The sequence below is a fragment of the Pteropus alecto genome, unplaced genomic scaffold (assembly GCF_000325575.1).
Source record: "Pteropus alecto unplaced genomic scaffold, ASM32557v1 scaffold7, whole genome shotgun sequence".
NCBI lineage: Eukaryota > Metazoa > Chordata > Mammalia > Chiroptera > Pteropodidae > Pteropus > Pteropus alecto.
Genome location: NW_006494614.1, coordinates 21,164,194 through 21,190,282, shown reverse-complemented (window position 1 = coordinate 21,190,282; position 26,089 = coordinate 21,164,194). Strand labels below are relative to the sequence as shown.

General features: G+C 35.3%; 1 protein-coding gene across 1 annotated transcript in view; it reads left to right on the top strand.

The window, feature by feature from the left end:
- KCNQ5 (potassium voltage-gated channel subfamily Q member 5) overlaps positions 1-26,089 on the top strand; it is a 451,205-nt gene that overhangs the window by 117,017 nt on the left and 308,099 nt on the right. The window lies entirely within an intron of this gene.

Sequence of the window (26,089 nt, the reverse complement as noted above, 5' to 3'; positions counted from 1 at the left end):
CTTTGGCTTTCAAGAACTTTCTAGTGAACAAAATACTTTAAAGCCAAAAGAAAGTTAAAGGCATCACATGATGCATCTTATTTCAGAAGAACCTGGCTCTCCAGCACAGAAGTACTGTGAGCAACAATTGGAATTGTATAAAATCCAGAATTTGGGTAGTTAAATGACCTCCTCATTAAGAATCCTCTCAGGAAATGCAAAAATATGGGGTCTAAATCCAAAAACTGATCCATTAATTGTGGAGCTGTAAGTCTGGTCAAAAGACATAAATCTTAGCAAACAAATTTCCTTTTCTCCAAGACATTCGGTCTCTTTCCCACTCCAGTTATAAGCAAAAAATAATTGTGGTAGAAGAAATAATGATCAGTTCAAGCTGATCTTGACTAAGGTTAAAGGAGAAGCATATCTAAGTTAGCTTCAGATAATAATAGTCTGTCTCTTTCCATTTTTTATTTCATTCCCCAATAGAATAAAGAGCATGCAATTGAACATTTTGGAATAATTATTTCTAATAGAGGCATTGCTTAAGTCTTACCTGTACATAAAAGGAGGACTGTTTCTTTAAGGGTAGATAGCCATGTCTTTCAGCTTACCTGGTACATTCTCAGTTCATGCCCCTTTCATTCTTAAAATATGGTTTGGATGAAAACATAAAACCACAGGTCACCCTGCTAATGAGCCACTCCTCTCAAGACAGCTCCTCCCCAGAGGGGAAACTGCTAGCTAAATATATCGACAGATAGTATTAAATGCTACTGAAGAGTAAACTTTGCACATTTTATAGTCACATTAAAAGAACTACAGTAAAAGAAGCACAATATAAGTAAAGGGATAAAGATTCATGAATACACACTCCAGTCTTTTTTTAAATTGAAGTACCTGTGAGACTTAGAGGTATGGTAAAAAGAAAAGGGAAAAAAGAGTATAAAATGTGCAAATGCTGCAATCCTTATTAAGAGTGAGAGGGCAAGGAGAAACTCTGCTGTTACTGAACAGAACAGACTGAAGCACTCAGCATTCCTGTCCCAGAATGACACAGAATTTCTTTGAGCAAATAATTTCATGAGAAGGAGAAAGCAACCTTCTTCCAGATGACAGACTTTCTCTTCACAATGAGAGTGTTCTCCTATTGGACTTTGTCTTTACTTGGTAACTTTTATTAGTAAACCAAGTCCAGTAATTCATGCTGTACCAGGAAAGGCTTTTGTTGGAAAAGCAGCATTAATCTCCAGATTTGGGTCTAAAAGACAGTGCAGCAAGGTCTCTTGGGTAAAGTTTTAAGAGCAATTAGAGCTAATTAAAAAAAAAAAAAAAAACAGGCTTGTCAGTACCTGAACAATGTAGAAAAGAGAGCCAGTGACTTAGCTTTTGATTTTGAGCTGCACTCAAGTTAAAGCTGAATACAATACAATCGTTTTTTTCAGGAGTGTGGCGGGGAGGGGTGCGGGGGAGGGGTATGTGCTTGGAGTGAGAAGGTTTGTAATCATAGATACCAGATCAGCTTTGGAATAAAAGTGAAAGGCATTCTTAGTTGCTTTCAAATTCTCTAAAAATAGCCACATGTCTCTGCCAAAGCTAATATAGACAGGATTCCCATGGAAACCCTCTGGGCTAGAAGGGGTGGGTATTATTTTTTCTTCATCAGTTATTGGTTGAATGACTCTCGCCCATTAATGCATCACTTTTCTTCATAATGTAAGATTGTATCTATTGTCAAAACTGATGAACCAACATTATAGGCACCTACTTATCTGAATTATTTATCTAAAGGGGAAAAAAAGTACAGCAGTGACTGAACTTAACAGAAAATTTTCACAAGGAAATCTTAACAGAAAAAAAAATTGAGGCCACCTTATTTCACATACCGTGCTTATGCTTTTAGTTTTTGTAAGTAGTTTCTTATTCCTAGTTTGAGTCCATGATCACAGCCAGATTTTATTATATTATTTTTCCTGTCTATTTATCTGTGGTTATAGTCACCCTCTTTTACATTTTCTCATTTGGAGGACTGTCTCTTTTGGATGTGTTTGTCAATTCTGAGGACTAAGAATTAAAGGACATAAGGTAAACCTAGAATTTGACATCATCAAGTTAGCCCTTGAGAGTCATTTTCTTTACTTTCCAAAGGGAAGATAGAATTTTCAAAAAATGTTAAGAGCCAAGGATAATCAATTTATTTATTTCTTTTCTCTTAGAATTATAATAGCTTTTCTCTTAGAATTAAGTTATTTTCCCTAAGTTCTTTTGGGAAAAGAACTTAACAAAATAACTAGCTGCAATCCCACTATTTTACAGAATCTAAGATAAAAACTTAAATATTTTAAAGATTATGTAAAATAAGGATACAGTAAAATTATAAAGATATTTTCCACGTGAGTTTCAATAGATAAAAATTATAATATATTTAAAGGCTGATTAAGTCATTTAAAAAATTCTTTAGCTTCATTCTTTTATTCTTTCCCCCTCAAGCCTTCTTTCTTATTTTTCTAAGCTACATTATAAAAAATAATTAACATATGCACGTGATTCTTAATAAAATGCCCAAAACATGTCCATATCTATTATATTTAATCAATCATAAATATAAACATAAAGTTATAAAGTCATAATTTTCATAATTCTTTCAGAATTATTAAATAATATATACATATTCTCCACATGTCATTTCATTTATTTATGTAGTTAATGTCATTTGACCTATAATTCTAAAAGATGTCTTTGCAGTAACTGCAATATGCATATTTTCTTGTTTAGTACTTATCTTTCGATAGGATAGGGGAAGAGATGCAATAACTAAAAATAGTACAGCTACTATCCCCAGATATATGGTGGAGTTACATTTTAGGATATTCTTGTCTTCACTAGTGGTAGTAGCAGTTGGAAACAAACCTTTGATAAGCAGAAATCACCAAGATTCCTAGATAGTATCTGCAAGTGTCCAAGGCCAGGTGCTGAAAAGGTCTGTTTTTCCTCCTCTGTCACAGTGGCCAAGGCCTGTGCAGAGGAATTTGTCAAAAATGTAAATTTTGACCCCTCTTCATCACTAGAACTGGGTTATAGGCGTGTCCAGGAAACATTTTCCTTCTTCCCGGCCTCATCTATAGGAGATATTCACTATTACTCAGAGGGAACCCCACTAGAGAGGTTTAATCAATCAAGACTATCTGTTGACATTCTATATATGAAGAATTAATGTAAAACCACATTAAATGTTTGGAAAGAAAGACTAGGATATTACAATCAGGAAAGAATGCTGAGTGTGTGCATGTATGTATATGTGTATGTGTGTGACTTGACAGATTTAAAAGTGTTAGTATATGGTTTTAATTTTGTGGGAAAGCACAAGGAGGTGAGAAGAGGAAGTTGACGTAGAAAGCATAGGCCTATATTTGAAACACAGCTTTGTCACTAACCAACTGCCCCTAGGTTGTTATTTTTTCTTAATGCTTTTAATTTGGACCCTTCACATCTTTTGACTGAAGACAACACACTTAATGGTTTAATATCACATCATTTATCATTTTAATTAGACATTGTCTTACACCATGGTCAAACAATGCTTGACACAGTAGGATTTTGAAAACGTCAGGAACAAAAGACCATGTAGTGTGGCCAAAAAAGTGATACTATTGGAATTTAATCTCATCTTCCCAAGATATAAAGCTAATTGGATAGCACTGAACCACTTTAGTAATGTTTATAGTAAACATACACACACACACACAAAACCCTACACAATTATATTAATAAGCTATTATCCAGAATGAGATCTGTTTTTATATAACAATAATAAAAATAGGTTCCACAGATGGTAGATTTTACCTATAAACAATGTAATACATCACTTATTTATTATAAACATAAAAATTCTCCTTTGAATACAGATATATCTTCTTATTTATTTTTCTGAAAAAGTACTAGTGCCCTGGGACCTGGATGTGTCACTTCCACAGCACATTTAACAATATTAACAAATAGTACATTAATTATTTTTTAAACAGTCTTAATAGCCCCACAGGCAGGATGTGTTGGCCTTAAAGGGATGAGTTATTATAAACACTATCTGTGTAGACACTTGAAAGAAACAGCGTGGGAGTTTAAATTACAGGTTCAAGAACCTATTTTTCATCTTTCTCCCACACATATACTCATCTCCTGTCATATTCTTTCCCAAAAGTTTGCAAATTCCAGTGTTTCTCAATAAATCTTTCCTTTAAATAAATGTATAAAGTGCCACTTACAAGTCATGCTTGTGCCCTTTATAGTCTTGTGTCAAGATTCTTCATATCGGAATGCTTATTTAGTACCAGAACAAATTATGTTATCAGAGGAAAGGTGTTCATTTCAATTCTGAGACTTCTATTATAATCTCGGTCACAAAAGGAAGTCTCCGGCTAGTGCATCCTCTGAATTCCATAGTATTCTAGTTAAGGTTTCTCTCTCCTTCCTAGGAGAGAGAAAGCCTAAAGAGGAGGAAGATGCATGGAAGGACATTTTCAGTGTTTCATATTTCCAAGTAGTCTCTTGAGGAATAATCAGTCTGTTGTAGAAAGAACAAAACATTTTGGGAGAAAAAAGAAACCTGAACTGAGTTCTGGCTCCACCATTTCCGTCTTGTATCCTTGGAAAAGTCATTTTTCTCTTTGCACTTTAGTGTCCATCTCAATATGCAATGCTAATGAACACAAGGGAGCAAATCAAGAGCTTGCTTTTATAAAATAACTGTAAACTCTAAGCTACTATACAACTAGAAGGTCTTATGATCATTATTTTATTAATAGCAACCTAGAAGTGGAACAGAAAATCTAAGTAAGCCAAGTCACTAGAAAAGTTGTATTTGCCAAGGTCAAGGTCATACTCAGAAAACTAAGCAAATGTGACTATGTGACTTCTAGTCATGAGGAAACACTTCATAGTTTAATTGGAAATATTTTCTCAATTAAAAATTGTACTTATTTGGAATGACAAAAGCAAAACTAAAACAAAACAAACAAAAACTGTATGAGACATTACAGAGTATATTCCTCTAACCAGAAATTGGTGTTTGGTATCAAATAAGATGAAAAAATATAAACTATTCAAAGCAATAAATAAATAATAAGTATCTAGTATGTGCCAACTACTATACTGTGCTAGATATTAGGGATACTGTGTTGAACCAGGTAAGCACAATCCCTCATCTCTTGTAGTTTACATTTAGTTGAGGAGGGAAGGGAGAGGCAGACAATCAATCAACAATAAATAAGAAAATATCAGGTCAAGGTAAGGGCTATGCCAAGAACTAAAACAGAGCAATGAGTCAGAGTAGCTGGTGTCTACTTTATGCTCAGTGATCAGGAAAGTTCCTTATGACGAGGTGATATTTAAGCTGAAGTCTCAGTGACCAAAAACAAGCCAGCCCTGTGAAGACTGGGGTATGTGTGTTTCATGAAGAAGAATCAGTTAGTACAAAAAAAAGCCTTAAAATAGGAGTGAGCCTGAGGTGTTTGAGGGTTCTATGACTAGAGTGTAGTGATCTAGTTGAAAATGTGAACTAAGAGAAGGAGAGATGGGCAGAGGACAGTTTACATCTACCTTCCTATACTACAAGTAAGGAGTTTGGACTGTATTATATGATTGTTTTATATGTATTATGTTATATTTGGATTGGATTGTATGATTAGTTGCCACTGAGAAGTTTAAGCAAGGGAAAGACTTGATCTAATTAACATATATAAAACATAATGCTATCTTCTCTATGAAGATTAGACAGACTGTAAAAGGCAAAAGTGAAAGCCAGAAGACTCATTAGGAGATTATTGAATTGTTAACAAAGAAACTATAGTAGCTTAAACTAGGATAATGATAATTAAGACATTTATTCATTCATTTGTTCATTTAACAATTTTTGTTGATGACCACTATGCGCCAAATCTTATTCTAGGCATTGGGCATGCAGCAAGGGTCAGAAGCACAGGACCTGCCCTCTTGTAGTTTATATTCAATGGAAGATATAGACAATCAAGGGGAATGATGAATGGTTGGACTATTTTAGATACGCTGGTCAGTGAAAACCTCTTATCAGACATAAATGAAGTGAGGGAAAAAAACACTACAGTTGTCTGGACAAAGAAAGACTCAGACAGAGAGATAGCAAGAAGATCTCGAATGAGGATGTGCTTGGGGAATTCAACAACAGCAGTATGACTGGAGCATAGTTGGGTAGGAGGCAAGTGGAAAGAATTGAGGTCTGGAGGTCTAGGGCAGGATCACGCAGGGTCAAGTAGACCATGGTAAGAACTTTGGATTTTGTTCTAAATTTTATAAAAAAAACATTGAAAACTTTTGGAGAAAGGTTTTATATTTTAAAAGGATTACTCTGGCTGCTGTGCGAAAAAAAAAAAAGGCAATAGATGTGGGGTGATAGAAAGAAAGCAGAGTTTAATGATGGATCAGGGAAAGAAAATAAGCCATGAATTATTGTCTTGAACAACTGCGTGTATAATGGCATCATTCACTGAGTAGGATAAGATGAGAGGAGAAGCAGCAATACATTTGTAGAGAAGGAATCAATACTTTTTTTCTGGTGTATTAGATTTGAGATGCTTGTTAGACATGCAAAGAAACTTGTTAATATGCAATATGTATTTAAAATCAGAAAGGGGTGACATCAGCCAGTGGTGCTAAGACAACTTTATAGCCACACACCAAAGAATGAAGTTGAACCCTTACCTCACACCTTATACAAAAATAAATCAAAATGGATCAAGACCTAAATGTAATGGCTAAACCTATAAAGTTCTTAGAATAAAACTTAAAGGCAAATCATCATGACCTTGGATTTGGCAAAGGATTCTTAAATATGACACCAAAAGCATAAGCAGCAGAAGAAAAAATATATGTCAATCAGGTTTTATCAAAATTAAAAACTTTTGTACTTCAAAAGACACCATTAAGAAAGTGAAAAGATAATCCACAAATGAGGGAAAATATTTGCAAATCATATATCTGGTAAGGGTCTCGTACCCAGAATATATAAAGAACTCTTACAACTCAATCATAAAAGGACAGATAATCCACTTTTAAAGATATATAAAGGATCTAAATATATATTTCTCCAAAGAAGATATAAAAATGACCAATAAGTACAGGAAAAGATGTTTGACACCATTAGCCACAAGGGAAATGCAAACCAAACATTGAGATACCAATTCAATTCAATTATGATGGCTATAATAAAAAAGATAGATAATAATAAATGTTGGGGAGGATATGGAAAAATTATAACTGTCATATACTGCTGGTAGGAGTATAAAATAGTGCAATGACTTTGAAAAACAGTCTGACACTTCCTCAAAGGGTTAAAGATAGTTATCATGTAACTCAGAAGTTTCACTTTTTGATATGTTCTCAAGAGAAATGAAAATGTATGTCCACACAAATATGAATATGAATGTTCATAGCACAATTATTCATAATAGCTCTAAATGGAAACAACCCAAATGTCCATCAACTATTAAATGGATAAAATGTGATATAAAATGTAACATAATTCAGAAATAAAAAGAAATGAAGTACTAATACTTGCTATAACATGAATGAACCTTGAAAACAGTATGACATTACAAAAGACACATATCATTTAATTCCATTCATATAAAATTTCAGAATAAGCAAATCAATAGAGACAGAATTTAGATTAGAGAATAAAAGAAATAAGAAATAAGAAGAAAAGAAATAAGAAATCAATGAAATTGGAAACATGACATTAATAGAGAAAATCAATGAAACCAAAAGCTAGTTATTTAAAACAAGCAATAAAACTCTTAAGCCTCTAGCCAGAGTAAGAAAAAAAGTGACAGGATACAATCACTCTTAGAAAGGAAAGAGAGACATTACTACAGAGCCCAGGACATTGTAAAATAATAAAAGAATATGGTAAACAACTCTATGCCCACAAATTTGATGAACTAGGAGGAATGGACCAATTCCTTGAAAGACCCAATTTGCCAAACCTCATGCAAGAAGAAATAGACAATATAAATATCTATTAAAGAAATTGAATTAATACTTAAAAACTTTCCAAACAGAAAGCAACCAGGCACAGATGGGTTCAATGGTAAATAAATATTTCAGAAAAAAATTTTACCAGTTATCTCCAATCTCTTCCATAGGATAAAAACAGAAGGAGTACTTCCTAACTCATTTTATGAGTCCAACATTACCCTAATACCAAAACCAGACAAACTTACTACAAGAGAACTACAGACCAATATCTCTCATGAACATAGATGCAAAATTTCTCACCAAAATATTAGCAAGTCGAATTCTTCAATGTGTGAAAGAATTATATACCATAATAAAGTGGGATTTATCCCAGATGTGCAAGGCTGTTTCAACACATGAAAATTAATTAATATAATCTATCACATCAATAGGCTAAAGAAGAATAATCACATGATCATATCAAAAGATGCATGAAATCCAACACCAGCTCGTGAAAGTGGATTAGTGATTGCCTAGGGCTGGTGGAAGGGAGGCAGTTAAAAGGAAATAGGAAATGACTGCTAAAATATATAGGGTTTGGTTTTTTGTTCTTGTTTTTCTTTTTTGAGATGTTAATATTTTTAAATTGATTGTAGTGATGCTTGCACAACTCTGAAAAAAAAAGCCATTGAATTATACACTCGAAATGAGTGACTATATGGCACATGAATTATACCTCAGTAAAACTGTTACCAAAAATATATATAAACAGAAGAAGAAAATGCAGAGCAGCAAAGCAGTGGGCAATGAGCTGGAAGGGGAACTATAAAATACATGAGAAGAGCTGAGAAGAGTGGATTTCCAGAAAGAGGGAATGATTAACTGGAGTGGAAAAGAGACAAGAAGATGAGGAAGGGAAGGTGACTACTGATAGCTTCTTTGAGAAATTTTGCTTAGAAGGTAAAAGATGGGATAGGAACTAGGTTAAGGTAGGGTGAGTTTTGTTGGTTTTGTTTTTTGTTTGTTTTCTTTTGTTTTAGAGCAGCTTTGTTCTCTGATGTGATTGTTCTAATACAAAAGGAGAAATTGATGCTACAGGAGGAAAATGATGGATAATTATCAGAGCAAAGTCTTTGAGAGAAGATGGAATCCACAACCTACTTGGAAAAGGGATGCACCTTGAATAGGAGCTGGGACCCTTTATCCAATATAATTGGAAAGAAGGCAGATAGCATGGGTACAAATAAGTCACCCCAGTTATATCAGTCCAGTTTATGAGGTTTGTGGGTTTCTTTACAGCTGCCTTATTTGTAAAAGAGCGTGTGTGTGTGTGTGTGTGTGTGTGTGTGTGTGAAATTCCTTTCAGTTGTAAAACCCAACTTTTGGTTTCCTTTCATCATGTCCCAACCTGGGACTATCCCACATGGTTTACATGTATAAATATTTCACTATTCCCTTCACCGTTGGAGCTATGTATTGGGCTTCAGCCAACAATTTTTGCAGTGGAGGAGGAGAGGAAAGTGTTTTATCATGTGGAAAAGAATAACTCATTCCCCAAATAGCCAGTCTCCCTAGCCCTGGCCCTAGCCAGGAACTCCCCAAATACTCCTCTACCCCAAATACTTTTCCTATTTCTACTCATGCAGTGATCAGAAAACAATGGAACTACCAGTAGAAGAGCAGAACGGAGTAAATAATTTAAAACTGAAACAGAAATACTATGGGATGCCAACACATTGGTAGAGAACAAATGCATATATTTTCAACTGTGTTCATCTTTTCAAAAGTGATTTTGGATTTTTTAAATTAAGATGGAAATAAAATCAATGATATAATGCTTAATATTATGCACATAATAAAAATACAGTCTTGAAGGTAACAGTTGTGCTTTAGGTTGTTTGAAATAATTACAAAGTACCAAATAAATCTAAGCATAATTGAATGTAAAATCATAGATACATCACAAAATGTAAAAATCTATCTGTATTTTTAATCCTTAGAGTAAGCTGGAGAGGTTTTTAAAGAAAATACCAGTGCCTAAATTTCACCTCAGATCAGTTAAATCAGAACCTCTGGAGGGGGATCTAAGCATCAATTTTTTTTAAGTTCTCTCGGTAATTCCATGTGCAGCCAAGGGTGAGAACCATTGGGCTGCTCATTGAGAATGTCTTGTAGCAATGCACAGAACTGTACCATGCACTGGTATTCTGATCATTGCAAACTGCCTACTACTGAAATATGGAAGGAGCTAAAAAAACCTCACTAGAATGTACTTCTATACCTTCGGAAACTGCTTATTTCATAGCTTTGTTGAAAATAGTTTGTATAAATAACAAGAAGTTAAAATGATGGGCTTTTTTCTTGGTCTGTTTCAAGATGGGAAAATAGAATAAAAGCTCAATAGACTTTGGAGATTCAAAGCACGCAACAGCTATTAATTCAATAGAAGTGAGAAATCAGCTAGACTAAGAACTATTTTTAGGCACTGTGGTGACAGGTGATACCTTCTATCGCACTCTCCTGGAGAGGGCTTGCCTAGAGTAGATATAAGTTTTAAAATCACATTCAATAAAAGAAACAGAATCCTGTAAACAGAGGCAACAGCATGGAAGCCCTCTCAATACAATCTCAAGCAACAGGTTGGAAAGTTTAAATGGGAGATATGGTTTAAAATAGCTTTTAATGGTTCGTTGAACTAAAATTTCTTAATAGAATAAAATGTTGGTAGTTTCATTAGGTGAAATTATTCTATTGTCAATAGCCCAAAAATAGAGGCAATAGGAAGAAAGGAAAGAAGCGGAAGGATAAGTAGGTCTAAATCTCAAGATGACTGAGAGGAATTACCTCAAAAGACATGAGAGACTTCTCACCTACTCTTTTGCTTTTGTATTAAAGATATTAAAACATCAGTAGATGATTGTGAGAAGTTATCATGATGACTTGATTTTTGAAGAAAAAGAATGACAAGTAGATTTACTTCAGGAGGTTGAAAGAAATGAAATTTAGTGAAACTAAATATAATTTTTGAAAGAAAGAAAATACAATGACAATAAATATAATCTGCAGAAAAATCAATTTTGTTTTTAAAAACGGTAAGATGACCTGAATTATTTTTTTAATCGAAAACATGTAATGGCTAGGTGGAGAGCCAGATGAGAGAAAGAACAATTAGGGGGATCATTTTATAAACTATATAAATGTCTAACCAATGTATTATATACTTGAAACAGATAATAAAATAAATTTTTAAAAAAGAACATTCAGTATGAAATTAATAATGATTTAAAGTAGGAAAGAACATTTATTCATATGTGTGGGTCAGTTTCATTTTCCATACTTTTTGGATACTCTAATGTTGTGGACTCAGATATTACAATTCTTGTCTGTTATTGAGATTCACTTGGTACTTCAACGTATCATAGTAAAAAAATGAACTGAAAATATGTGCTTTAGGACTTTTCTTGTACATACAGTCATAAATTAGTAATATTTACCCTTAAAGGAGCCATGTGCCTAGAATTAACAATATTGTGTTGTGATGTAAAAATTTGAGAGCAATCTCATGTTAATGTTAAGTGCTCTTATGGCACTAAATTTTTTTTTTAAATAAATGTAAAACTACAGAAAGTAATTCTCCATTCGTTTATCCACAAACTTTTATCGTTTAGTAATGTGCCAAATACTATATCAGGCATTCAGATATATGTAAATAAATATGAAATCCTCTCAGCCTTCAAGGGACCCTCAGGCTAGAAGTGGGAAATGGCAGGGGGATTGCAATCAAAGCAAGGCAGTAAATCAGATGTACTGAAAGAAGTTCTCACACATGTAGAAGAGCAGAAAAGAAGTGAGCAACCTTCCTGGAAAGGCGAGCAGAAGATGAAAGAGAAAAAGCCATGCTGTGTGCATGCAGGTTGATATGTGGCCAGGAAGGAGAGGTTATTATGGGACAGTGAAAAGAACAGATCTCAAAAGGTTGGTAGGCATTCAAAGCTCAGACAACATGGGCATGTATTCATTTATTCTAACTCAAGAGAATAATAATTAATACACTTTCACTTGAATTAAATTTACCTTTTTAAATAAAGAATTTGAAGACTGGGATGTTTAACCCATTAGGAAACCAAATTATTTGCCAGTAATTTAAAAATGACTGCTGATGGTAATGTGATTTATGGATAGGAACTGTTTTCAGACTTCTGTGATTTCGATATCAGGTTTATTTAATAGCTCCTGAAAGTTAAGCTGGGAAGACAGATACGGGGAGTATAGGGTGGGATTTATTGACAGGGAATTTGGAAAAAGGGAACAAGGATTTAAAGAATCCCTGAACTATTGTATGCAAAACTCCGTGTGTGTGTGTGTGTGTGTGTGTGTGTGTGTGTGTGTGTGTGTGTGTGTGTGTGTGTTCTGGGAGGTAGTCTATAGTTTTCAACAAATTTTCAAGTGATTCATATTTCCAAAAAAGTTAAAATCTTTTGCCTTATAAAATAAGAACTTAAGCTATATATCTTATGATACAGACTTTTCACTAATTCAGTATCCTTATTATTCTGAATTTGTAAAAATATTTGCACTCTGAAATTCGGCCTTAAATTACTTCTTGAGATATTTTACCTCTGATACACTTACATTTTTAAAAATCCTGTATATGTTTTAGAATAATTATTGCAGAAAATACATTGTTGTAAAAGATCACACGCAAAATTATAACGTAGGCCTGAATTTGTAATCAGCGATTGCAGTAGCATACTTGTTACAAAGTGCATTGAGGAGAGTTTTAAGGCTAATTGTTGAAAAAGCTAATAATTGACAAATTTAAGAAACTGATCAGGTATAGTTCATTATAAATTAAGTGATTTTTACATACTAAGTAATGAAATCCCTTTTTATACTAGTAAAATAAATAGGTTTCATGGAAGGGAAATTTCTGAACTTATTGTTACTCGGGTAAGAAGACAATATTTCTTTTAAAACCAACCTCACTGAACTGCAGCCTTTAGGAAAAATAACAGCGCACTCTCGATTCGTAAACACTGAGAAATTTGGGGGATTTTTTTTCCTAAGAACTCTGAAGCTACCAAAAAAAGTTATCTTTATTGAAAAGATAATGTCTGCACACTCACCATCTAAATTGTGATGTTTACCTTAAGGATATCAAACATAAAGTTTAAAAATCAAACTAAATTGCCAAGGACATCTTTTATTTCAATGTCACAGGTATCTTAGATTTTAGCTTATTAATGTTGCACTTTATAAAATACACAATATTGAGTATATCAAGAAACAAAAGTAATAATATAGAGAAACTATTCATTAGTTTCAATATTTTTAAATTTTAAATTTATGTTCCATTTGAAGCTTTCTTTTTATAGCTGAAAAGTATATATGTTTTTAAAAGAGAAACCCTTTTTTTACTTCTCTAACGATAAAAATATTTGGCAAAATCAATAACAAACTTTCTAAAATGCATATGCAAATGCAAAGAACCAAGAATAGCTGAGGCCTTCTGGTGAATTGGCATCATGAAATACAAGACCTATTATAGAACAATAGCATTTAAGACAGTGCAGTACTAGTACGAAGAAGAGCAGCAATAAATCAATGGAACGGAATAGAGAGTCCAGAAACAGACCTACACATACAAATCCCCTGATTTATGACAAAGACAACCCTGGTGCAATGGAAAAAAGACTTTTTTCCCCCGATACAAGCTGCAAGGTCAATTGGATAGCATTATGGGGAAAAAAAAAATAAAGCTTGACCCCTTTCCACAACATACACAAATATCAATTCTAGATGAATTGTAAATCTAAGTGTAAAGTTTAAGAAAAAAACCTTCTAGAATATTTTGGTTGGCAGACTTTTCTTAAAGGGCCAGATAGTAAATATTTTAGGCTTTGTAGATCATATAGTCCGTGTTGCAACTATTTAATTCTGTATTATTGTAGCAAAAGCAATCATAGATGACACATATGTAAATGACCTTGTCTGTGCTTTAATAAAACTTTATTTACAAAAACAGATGACAGGCTGGATTTGGCTTATAAGCCAAAGATTTTCAACCTGTGTTCTAAAACATCTTTATGACCTTGAAGTAAACAAAGTTCTCTTAAATGAAACACAAAAGGTGTTGACTAAAAAATAAAAATTAGATAAATTAGACTACATTAAAAATTTTAAATCTATTCATCTAAAACAGTTAAGATTATAAAAAGGCAACCCACAAAGTAGAAAAAAGTATTCAAAATACATATATTCTACAAAAGATTCCTATCCAGAATACACACACATACACACACACACACACACACACACACACACACAGACATATCCTACAGAGAGATTTAAAAAGAGAAAGACAACCTAATAGTAAAAAAGAAAAAGAAATTCTTGAGTGAAAGCTTTACAAAAGGAACTCCGTGAAATTAAATATCTAAATGACTAAATTTTCTCAGTCCCATTATTTATAAGAAAAATAAAAAATAAAACTTCAATAACATACTATTGGGTGTACACAATAAAAAGGGGGCAATTCTAAGTGTTGTCAAGGATGTAGAACAAATGGAATTCTCACATCTTTCTAGTGAGAATGCAGATGGGTATAATGCCTTTGGGAAACTGTATGATCTACTTGAGGTGATTATAAGTATATCCTCTGACCCAAGAATTCCATTCTTTGGTATAAAATCAGCATAAGTGTTTCCATACGTTCACTAAAAGACATGTACCTGAATGTCCATAGTGGCACTATCCATAGTTGTCACAAACTGTAAACTACCCAATTCACGTCAATAGAAGAACATAAATAACATGTGGGATATTCACACTACAAATCTTACACAGTATTGAGAAACATCTACAAATACACACAAGAAAATTCATTGTGGTATATTCACGGAATATGATTCACATTATATAGCAATAAGAATAATCTACAACTACATGCAATAACATGGATAAATCTCTCCTCAGCTTCACCCTACAAAAAAATATTAAGTGAAAGGAGCCAGACACAAATAAATACATATAATGTGATTCCATTTGCATGAAGTTCAAAAACAAGCGAACTTTATGTTGTTAGTATTTAAGATCATGGTCACACTGAGGTGGGAGGACAAAATAACTGGAAGGAAACAAGCATGTGGAGGGTTCCTGAAAGGCCAGTAATATTCTGTTTTTTGAACTAGGTACTGGTTTCCTAGGTTTGTTCAGTTTGTGAAAATTAATTGAGATGTACATTTAAGTGGACTGTTCTCTGTACATTATATTCTTCTGTAGTTTACTGTACAGGGGCTTAAATCACTTGAAAAGAATTAGATTAGCATCAGGATAAATAAAGGTGATGCTCCTTGACTCCCTGTCTCCTTCTCTGCTTCATTTTTTTTTTTGTTCACCTTTGACTTCTATTTAATGTAAATTTGATGTTCCGCAAATAACCCACAATCCTGTCCATAGTGGTAAAAATAAATAATTGACTAAATTGATAAATGGGAGGGAAGAGACAAATCTTCCATGTAAACCAATTCAAATAATTTATGTAGGTACTCCACCTTCGAGGAGGTAGAAACTATTATCCCCTTAAGGGTGGGCTGAATATAGTAGCTTCCTTCCAAAGAGTACAGTATGTAACGAGGGAATAGAGTAACTTTACAATGTAAAAACTCCACATCACTACCTCAGCCAGGTGATCAAGGTCAACATCGCCACTGATAAGTCATATGTGTAGTATGTATACTTAATATGATGTGATAAGAATATTTTACCTCTATGGTCCGCCTCCAAAAACCCATAATCCCACTCTAATCACAAAAAATCAGACAAACCCAAATGGAGGGACATCCCACAAAATAGCTTACCAGTGCTCCTCAAACCGTCAAGGTCATCAAAAATAAGGAAAGCCTGAGAAACTGTCAGAGCCACAAAGAACCTAAGGATATATAACATTTAAATGTAATATGGTATCCTGGAAGGGCTCCTGGAACAGAAAAAGGATACTAGGCAAAAACTAAGGAAATATGAGTAAAGTATGGGCTTCAATTAGTAATAATATATTGACATTGACTCATTAATTATTATAAATATACTCTACTATGATGAGATGTTAAAATAGGGGAAATTTGGTGCAGGATAGGTACTGGAACTATTGTTACAACTTTTCTGTAAATCTAATATTATTCCAAAATAAAAAGCTTATTTAAAAGAAAAAATAACCTACATAATAAGTTTATATCAGGAAGTATGACTTACAGAACCAAGTTATTAACAACAGGAAAATACAAGAGTAGGAAACAAAGACTAGTGTCATAACCCAAGAGCCAGTTATAATGCAGTAATTATTCTTTGCCGTCTCTAAAAGTTTAAATGCATTTCTAGTGATTAAACTTTATGAATGTGAATTAATTTTGTTTACTTCAACATATTAAGGTAGGATCTTTATGCACTGTAACCTACTCAGAGATATTTTAAGTTAAACTCTTTATATATTAAATTGCATGCAGAAGAGCTGAGTGATGAAATAAGGGATGTTTTTGTTAGTAATTACAGAACATTAAAAATAAATTTTCACTCCATTACACTCTCTCAACAAATATAATAGAAGCATCGTAGAATGATGTTCAACAAATATAATAGAAGCATCGTAGAATGCTGGAACTGGAAGGGACATTTAAAAGATTAATCCAGTTCCTTAACTTTATATGAAATAACTGAGCGCCAGAGAATTTGGAACTTGCCCAGGGTCATAATAAATTGGTGGGAGGGCTGGAATTCATTTTTTCAGTTGAACAAGCATTTCCTGAGTATTTATTATGTTTCGAGCACTATGATAGGTGCTAGAGATTTAAAAGTGAGTAAGACTTTATCCTTCAGGAGGGGAGGCAGGGGCGGGGAGAGGCGAACTAATGAATGGGTAGATACAGTACAGTGTGGAAGAGAACCAGTAGACATGAGTACAGAGTGCCATGAAAATGAAGGAACAGATCACTTGACACAGCTAGCTATCACTTGAACCTTTGGAAGATGGGCAGAATTTGTACAGGTAAGGAAACTGGGAACAGATATTCCAAGCAAAGCTGATCACATGAGCCAAAGGCAGAAGAGAGATGAAATAATGTGTTGTACAGGAAACTATGCTGTCTGCTGTCACTGTTGTGCAAGCAATAAACAGGGGTAGTTAAACTGAAAATGCTAGATCATGGAGAGGGTTTTGTGCCATTTAATGAGCTGTTTTTATCATATAAGAAATGGAAAGTTATTGAAAGGTTCTGAATTTTAGATAGGTCACTCAGAAGACTTTGTGGAAGATAGATATGAAAAGGACAAGATTAATTACTGGGAACTCTGTCAAAGAGGTTACTGCAGTCCTAAAGAGATAGGTGGTAAAGAGCTGATTTAGGAAGGTAGTGGTAATTATGGAGAGAAAGAAGCATAGTCCAGAAATATTTAAGAAAAATGATTAGTGAATGATTGGATGGGATAGGGTGAGTGGTGTGGGTAGATGAAGGTGTGGCCAAGGAGTCTTAAGCTGGGCCTCTTATCTATACTGCAGATCTTCAGAACTTCAGATCTCAAGGAGCATTTATAAGCCCTGGTCTCTATTTACCCAATTATCCATCCCTACCCCCAGGAAACATCTCTGAACACCAGCAAGTGAAACAATTTGTGATAAGTATTCAAAAGAAAACAAACAACGAAAACAAAACTCTTACCTTAGGATAAAAGATACCTCCTTGCCCTATAGTCACAAAATCTAGAGAGATCGTGGAGGTGATTCTTTACAGAGCCAAAAGGATTTGTTTCCAAGGCTTTTGCCTTTCATCCTAGTCTACAGAGACCCACCTTAAATTTCACACATACCCCAAAAAGGGCACCAGCTTGAATTCCTGCCCTGATGCATTCTGCGTTATGCTTTGGTGACTGTGGATGATTATGCTGCCAATAGAGAGAATATGGGAAGAAGATCAGGAAGAAGGATAATGAGTTCAGCTTTAAACAAGCTAAATTTAAAATCTGTTTAGAATATTCAGTTAGAAACATTCAAACAGTGGGATAATCAACTCTGAAACCCTGGGAAGACTTACCAATTTGAAAGTCATAAATTATGGTAAGAAAAATCAGAAAGTGGATGTCATTTCTCAAGGACAGCCTCTAGGATAAGAAGAGCAGTGGAAAAAACAGAAGGCCAGAGATGCAAGTCATAAAGTCACCAGCATTTGGAAGAGAAGAAAAGACTTCAGTAGTCAGTTCAATGGGATAGTCAGAAATTGACCAGGAAAACTAGAAGGGATTCGTATCCCAGATTATAGAAATTTAGATAGTTTTCAGGGGAGTTTGCTCAATGACATTGAATATAGAGAAAGAGCCACTAAAAACAGTACTTCAAAACATCTATTAAATTTGGCAATGAGGAGATCATAGGTGACTTTAGTATGAGTGGTGTCACTGGAGTGATTGTCTTTAATTGCAGTGAGTTGGATTGATGAGTGCGTGGGTGATGAAAAGATGGAGACTGCTTTTCTAGATTATTCTTTGACAGTTAGGATGAAATTAAAAGAAGGCAAGAAAAAATCTAGAGGCAGAGCCAAAAGAGATTCGTTGTTGTCCGTTGTTGTCTGTTTTATTTGGGATGAGATGTTTAGTATATTTGTAGGCGACAAGGAAAGATGCCCGCTAGAAAGGCAAGAGTTGATGAGAGAGGCATGATGAGGCAGAGTTCTGGAAGAGGCAGGAGAGGCCAGGGTGAAGGACACACAGAAGAGGGGCTGGCATTCAACAGTGGAAGGAATATTTCCTTCTCAGACCCAGGAAAGCAGATGAAGATCATGCTTGAAGACCGTGACTGTTACTTATTTATTCATATTTATTTTTTCTGGTAAAAGGTAGAGGTATCTGCTGAGAATGAGGAAGTAGAGTTGTAAGAGAACAGCAAGGGTTTAGACAAAGACTAAGGCACGAAGGCAAGGGAATAACTGAGGATAAAAATAAGAAGATTAAACTGAGGTTGCTAAGAGTGGGAGACAATGTTTGACAGTAACAATCTGCAAGCTTGTATGGTTTGTTCACTTGTGCTCAGCTAACAGAATTTTTAAAAAGGCATTTATTAAGTATCTCTAATATATTCTTGGCATTATGCATTACAAACATCACCTCAATTTCAGTAAGTAGGTATGATTATTACCCCAATTTACAAGTTAACTAACTTCTCCAAGGTAGCACAGCTGGTGAAAAGGTAGAGTACAGGTCTGTCCAACTGCAAAACAGATATTGTTAACCAATATGTTGTATTTCCTTTCAAGGAGTTAGAGCTTTAAGAATTGATATGACATTTTGCCTAGCCACAGAGAATTCCTAATCCACAAAAGAAGATACGTCAATAAATAATCACAAAAAAAATGCAGGGGGTTGAGATGTTCAGAGAGCAAAGAAGAGGGACTTTTTCAGGGAGCCAATACTTGAGCACTGAGCAAATCTTAGTTGGTATTCAGGTGAACAAGGAATCAGGGGCATTCCAGACCCAGAGACTGTATGTGTAAAATCAAGGAGATATGAGAAGACATCATATTTTTGTTCAATGCATCTGACATAGGGTGACTGTTGGGTGAAGGGAAATGGGACCAGATATTAAGGGCATTATATTTACTGAGAACTTACTTTATCTGGTAATCAGCTGGGTGACATGTAAGATTTTTAAAGATGAGAATGACATCAGATTTGAGTTTTAGAAACATGACCCTGCCAGTAACAGGCAGGATGGATTATACAACAGGGAGACTAATAATTATACAAATTATAAGCTGTCACTTACTCTGGGTCAGGCACTATGTAAGTGATTTACACAGATTCAATGATTTAATCATCATAGAAACCATATGCGGGAAGTATAATTATTCTCATTTACCAGGTGAGGAAGACACTGATACGTTAAGTAACTTGCCCAAGGTCTCAAAGCCAAAAAATGGGAGAGGCAGAATTTGAACACAGACAGACTGACTAAAGCAGGGATCTTGTTTGGGAATCTATTGCAATGGCCTCGGGTAAAAGATACTGAGGACCGGGCCTCAGGCAATAGCAAGAATCAGCCTAGGTTCCAAGATCTGAGCCAGTGTTGTTGGCATTGTTTTTTTTGTTGTTGTTGTTTGTTTGTTTTGTTTTATGGTGCTTTTGCTGTTAATATCTAAACATAGATCTCATAAGATCTATAGTGGGTTGAATAGTGTCCCCTCAAAATTCACATCTATCGGGAACCTCAGAATGTGATCTTATTTGGAAATAGGGTCTTTGCAGATATAATTTTTAAGATGAGGTCATACTGAATTAGAGTGGGCCCTAAACCCAATGACTAGTATCCTTATAAGAAGAAGGGAGGACACATAGAGAATGTGAAAACAGGGACATAGGGGATGCAGCTATAAGCCAGGAAAGGCCAAGGATTGACAAGACCCACCAAAAGCTAGGAAGAGGCAGGGAAGAATTAGCCCCTAGAACCTTCAGAGTGAGCATAGCCCTGCTGACACCTCGAATGCAGATTGTGATTCTAGCCTCTGGACTGTCAGAGGCTAAATTTCTGTTGTTTTAAGCCAAAAAGTTTGTGAGTTACAGCAGCCCTAAGAAACTAACACACTTTTCATTAACACGACTTTAGTTAAATTTCTACTCAGGGTTATATTCTCATATATTAATAGTTCCATACAAATAGTGCGTAGTTTTTGAAGGAAAAATCATTCACGATTGATGATCTCGTGAGGCTGCCATCTTATTGTATTTCACTGCCATTTGCCCATTTAGATTCCCTGGGGTCAAATCTCGCTTTTACCTTCATTCATGTTGTTATCTTCGCTTTAAATATTTTGGGTTCCAAAAACAGAAGTCTCTTCTACCTTAGCCTGGCAGTAACATGAATTTAATACTTTATAACCAAAACATTTACCTCTATGCTTGAAAAAGGGTATAAAAGTTCTCAACCCTGGTTTAGGCTTGACTTTTGCATTGACCCAGGAGTTGACAGGGTATGCTCTTATTAAAGACCAGAAATATCAGGAGTTGTGTGCAAAGCACATGATAAGCAAATTATGCAATCAAATACAAAAGGAGTCTTTTTCTCATCTTATTTGAAGCCCTGAGTTTCCACAACATAGAATTGTAGGATTTCAGAGCTAGCCGGATAGAATTGACACATGACTCACATGTGACAAAAAGTAGTTAAAATCATTTCAGTTCCTACCAATACAGTGGCACTGGCTGAACTTTAACCCTACATCATTTATTCTTTTCTCTGCAAACCACTTTCTTGTTGACATGCCTTATATTTGCTAACTTATTTCACAAATGCCGTGGGGTTAGTTTTGTTTATCATTCATTTTTTAAAGAGAAAAGCTGGACACAAATGTATTTGAGATTTTCTGGAGATGTCCACTCAGACTCATCAGTCACAGAGACTCCTACACACACACATGCACACATGCACACACACACGCACATGCAAACATACTTCCATAAGAGCTTGAGGTGCAACCTGATGGTAAAGAGGAAGACTTGATGACTCGAGCAGTTCTACTCAGAGCATCTTCTCCACATCCACTACTCTGATCTCAGACAATGTAATTTATTTCATGCTTTCCTATGAGTGAGAAAATTAAGTTATGTGTGTATAATGAAGTAAATGACTATCCTATTCTCCAGAAACACATGGACACTGTAACATGGCAGGTACCACTTTCCTCCTAAAATTCACTCCTGCAAGATTTTTGTCGTTATTTTGACGAATTGATAATATTAAGAAGCAGGATGCAGGTTTTAGGGTCAGTAATGAGGAGGTTCTAGAAATTTAGATTCTAGCTGCTACATTTTCTCATAGAGGTCTCTCAACTCTCTGTGTCATGTGATCCCCATTTTATTTTGTCTTAACACTTACCTGAGTTTTCTTATTTATTAATTGATTGATTGATTGATTTTCTGTCTGTTCAAACTGGTAGACTCTTACCCACCTTACTCGCTGCATTACCTACAAAGCTTAGAGCTATGCCAGTTGCTAGTGATATGTTTGTTTAATGAATGAATCGATTCATGCAGAGTAGATATCCCAGCAACCATAAGGAGTGAGGATTGAGAGAAAGAAGCTACGGTAGAATCTAAGACTAGTTGAAGACAAAGGTTATCTAGCAGAGAGACTCTCCTGGGGACCTGGGGCAAATCTTGGGTAATGTTGGAAAAGGGCTGGCTTCACAATCTGCAGAGACGAAGGAGGAAGATGTCTCGAGATTAGGCCCAAAGTAGTGATGGGTCAGGGACAAAATTCCTAAAGTTATGTCCTTCAGGCAGGTGTATAGAGAAGTGGTAGTGGGTATGGAAACTGAACATTTCTAAAGCTTTCCTATAAAATATAATAAGTAAATTAAACTCTGAGAAAGAAAGTTGCTGAATTCTCATTCTCAGAGACTTTACAACAAAAATATCCATTTTGAAATCCTATGTTTATGAATATAACCCATGGAGAATGGCATTATAATATAGCAGTGGCGTGCAGTGCAATAACATTGTTGGAAGAAAATAATGTAGACTTCGAAATAAAATATCTAAATTAAAATATGCAAAACACATTCAAACAAATATTCAGGTAACGTTACCTCTGGGATGTGCCTTTGCCAGTTCTTTCTACATCTGATCCCACATGGTTTTATATCAGAAACAAGAGAGGCTTATTTGACCCAGAATATCCTAGGTATGTATTTCCAGGTGAAGAAATTGTAGAAAGAAAGAAGATACATCACTGTGTTGAAAGAAAAGTGGAGCACTGTAGCTATATCAACATTACCCAATATCACCTAGTTACATTAAAAAGTTCTGAATAAATAGCTCAAGGGTGAAAAAAACATTTTCCTTCTCTGATTTAATACGTCTCTGTGCTATTGTCTGGGCATCTTTTCAATTTTCCTTTGTTGACTTAGCTGTTTTTGGATTGGAGGCTTCTTTTTCTTATCTGTGGGGAGGAATGCTTTCCTGACTAGAGCCTGATGGCATTGCTGGGATGGCAAGGCTCGTGTAGATTTACTACAGAATACAAAAGCCTGTGTCACCCGTAAAGATCTAAAATATGTCCTAGAGTGCCCAAAGGCTCACCAAATAGGGAAATAAGATGAACATGCCAACATGGGGAGCTGCCACCACCACCTCTCCTACCTCTATATCGCTGGTAGAGATTTCCCCGTCTCTCTGATCCTGAGCCTGTGTGGCCAAGGCCCTGAGCACACATTCAGCAAAGTGCTCTGATGGGACTCTTTTGCTTAGTGAGAGCATGACCAAGGGAAGGAGGGGGACAAAAGGACTGAGGCTGCATGGTTGTAAACCGCCATTACTGTTCAAGGCACTGTGTTTCTCCTTTGCTGGAAATTCTGAATCTGATAAGCAAGACCTGATAGGGAGGGGAGAAGAGAGAGAGAACAGAGGGAACAAGACAACTGGATAAAAGATGGAAGAGAGGCATAGCCATTGATAGATTTCCAGGGAGATAAAAGAAGACTTTTACTATGACATTGTTATAAATAATAGTTACTATATTAGTTAAGATTATATTCACCGTAGGTAATAGAAAATTGGACTAACAGTGGCTTACCAAGTTCAGGATTTATTTTTCTCACGCAAGAAATCTGGAAGAAGTCAAGCCTCCACCATATCATTAAGGACTGGAGTTCTGTCTGCTCTACCCTCCTCAGTTTGTCATCCTCATGTTTATTTCCTCATGGTCAGAATGGAGGATGCTCCACCTCCAGCCTTGCGGCTGCATTCCTGTCAAGTGGCAGAGGCCAAGGGGCTACTAGAAACAAGAACTTTACATGGGAAAAGGTTCTTTTCTGCCCACTTTTCTTTGGCCAGAACTGCGTCACCTGGTAACCCTTACCTGCAAGAGACTGAAAGCCTGAGGATTTACTTCTCCAGCCTTTGTGGTACAGGACAACACAGAAGAGAGAAAAGAGATAGTTTTGGATTTTGAATGGACCACAATGGTTCAAGACCAAATTATCACATAATCAAAGGAAAGAATATATCTGAGTGCCAAACTATGCAAAGCTAAGTAAGCAAGAGGTAGAGAGCCACATCAGCCAATAAAGATGATGACAAAGGCCACTGCCCAATACCAAAGTGCTTTAGATTTTCTTTGCTTTATTTTTCTATCTAGTAAAATATTTCTGTTCCCACACCTTTGAAGAACAAATAGGGCAACAATATTTTATAACTAACATCGGCTATTTTCTCTCCCAGGAGGTTGGAGGGGCACATGCCTTGCCGAGTCTCCCTGGCACTGTGTGCTTCTGGTCTGGGGCAAAGATTCCAGTAGCAAAGATTGGAGACACTGTGGAGCCTAGATAGTGACTAAAAAACATAACAGCACTAGGGAGTTAGTAAATAAACAAGAACAGAGAAGAATGTGTATATTTTTTCATCCCTCTTCCTCTTTGGCACCTGATTAATTTAGCCTTTGTGTCCAAGTTTAACCACCACTCCCTCCTTGGAGTCTGTATTGCATGCCTTCTCCAGAGGTCTGGCAGAGCTGCCTCCCACCCCCTCATTTGCATGCATCGCTGCTGGTATGTGCCTCTACCAGAGAAACATTCTTTCCCGCAGCAAACAATTGCTTAGAACCCACCACGTTCCCCACTCTGGCGGAAGCCCAGGGCTTAGAGCAGTTCAGCCCCTGCCCTCTAGAGCAGCACTGCCCAATAGAAACAATGCAAGCTCTATAGGTAATTTTAAATTTTTTAATTATATACATTGAAAAAAAGGTAAAAACAAACAGATGAAATTCATTTTAATAATATATCTTACTTAAACCAATATATCTAAAATTTGGGTTTAAATACTTATTAAATATTATAAAATTAATCTAATACCAAAATAATATTTGACAAGATAATTATTATTATGTATAAAAATTATTAGTGAGATATTTTACATTCTTATTTTCATACTAAATCTTTAAAATCTAGCATATATTTTTTCTTATAGCACATCTCGGTTTGGACTAACCACACTTCAAGTGGTCAGTGGCTACATGTGACAAGTGGATACCATATTAGATCGCACTGCTTTAGAGCATATGAACTTTAAAAAAATGATTTGTTATAAAACTCATTAATTATGCCTAATAAATATGGTAATGAGGGAAGCAGTCTGATGTGAGGAAAACCAGCTGCTCCCCTTGTCAGTTCCTTAAAAATAAGCATTTATCTGACTTCACCATTGTCCAGGACCCAGATCTCAGCCTCATAGATTTAGAAAAATTTTATTTAGCCAAAGTCCTAAAGTTGATTTATTTCAGAATCCTGGCTTCCAGTGGCAAGATTCTGAGATGGGTGTAAAAAATGAGACTACCAATCCATTTGTAATAAAACATGTCAGGAGATCTGTGAATTTGTTTCATCCCCGTGGAGTAGGGTTTGACACCCCCAATCTGTGAGAAAAATCTAGCTTCCCACCTGTTTTTGTATAGCCATGAGCTAAGAATGGTTTTTATACTTTTTAAATAGTTGAAAGGAAATAAAAGAAAAATAAAATTGTAACACATGAAAATTGCATGAAATTCAAATATCAGTGTCTATAAATAAAGTTATATTAGAACACACCTACACTCATTTATTTAAAGGTGACTTATAGCTGCTTTCATGCTACCAGAGCAGATTTGAGTAGTTGCGAAAGAGACCATGTGGCCCACAAAGCCTAAAATATTTACTATCAGGCTCATTACAGAAAATATTTGCCAAGACCTGCCATAGACCGGTGGTTCTCATCTCATGTTGTATTTATGAACCACTTGAGGAGCTTTAAAGAAGTACAGATATCCAGCACCTACCCCGAGAAACTCTTATTAATTAGTCTCTGGTGAGTTCTAAGCATTGGTATTTAAAAAAAATTTTTTCTTTTGATTCTAATAGTATAGACTATCTAGATAGGAAGCCAAAATAACCAGAAGGTTGTGTAGAGAACATGGCTGCAGGTCAGAAAAACAACTTGAGTATTCATCTTCAGTCAATCATCGGCATATAGTCCACTTAAGGCAGCATGCAAAGGCACATTCTTCCGACTCAGAGCTCATCTGGGCTTGCCAGTATTCACCTCTTCACCTCTGTGA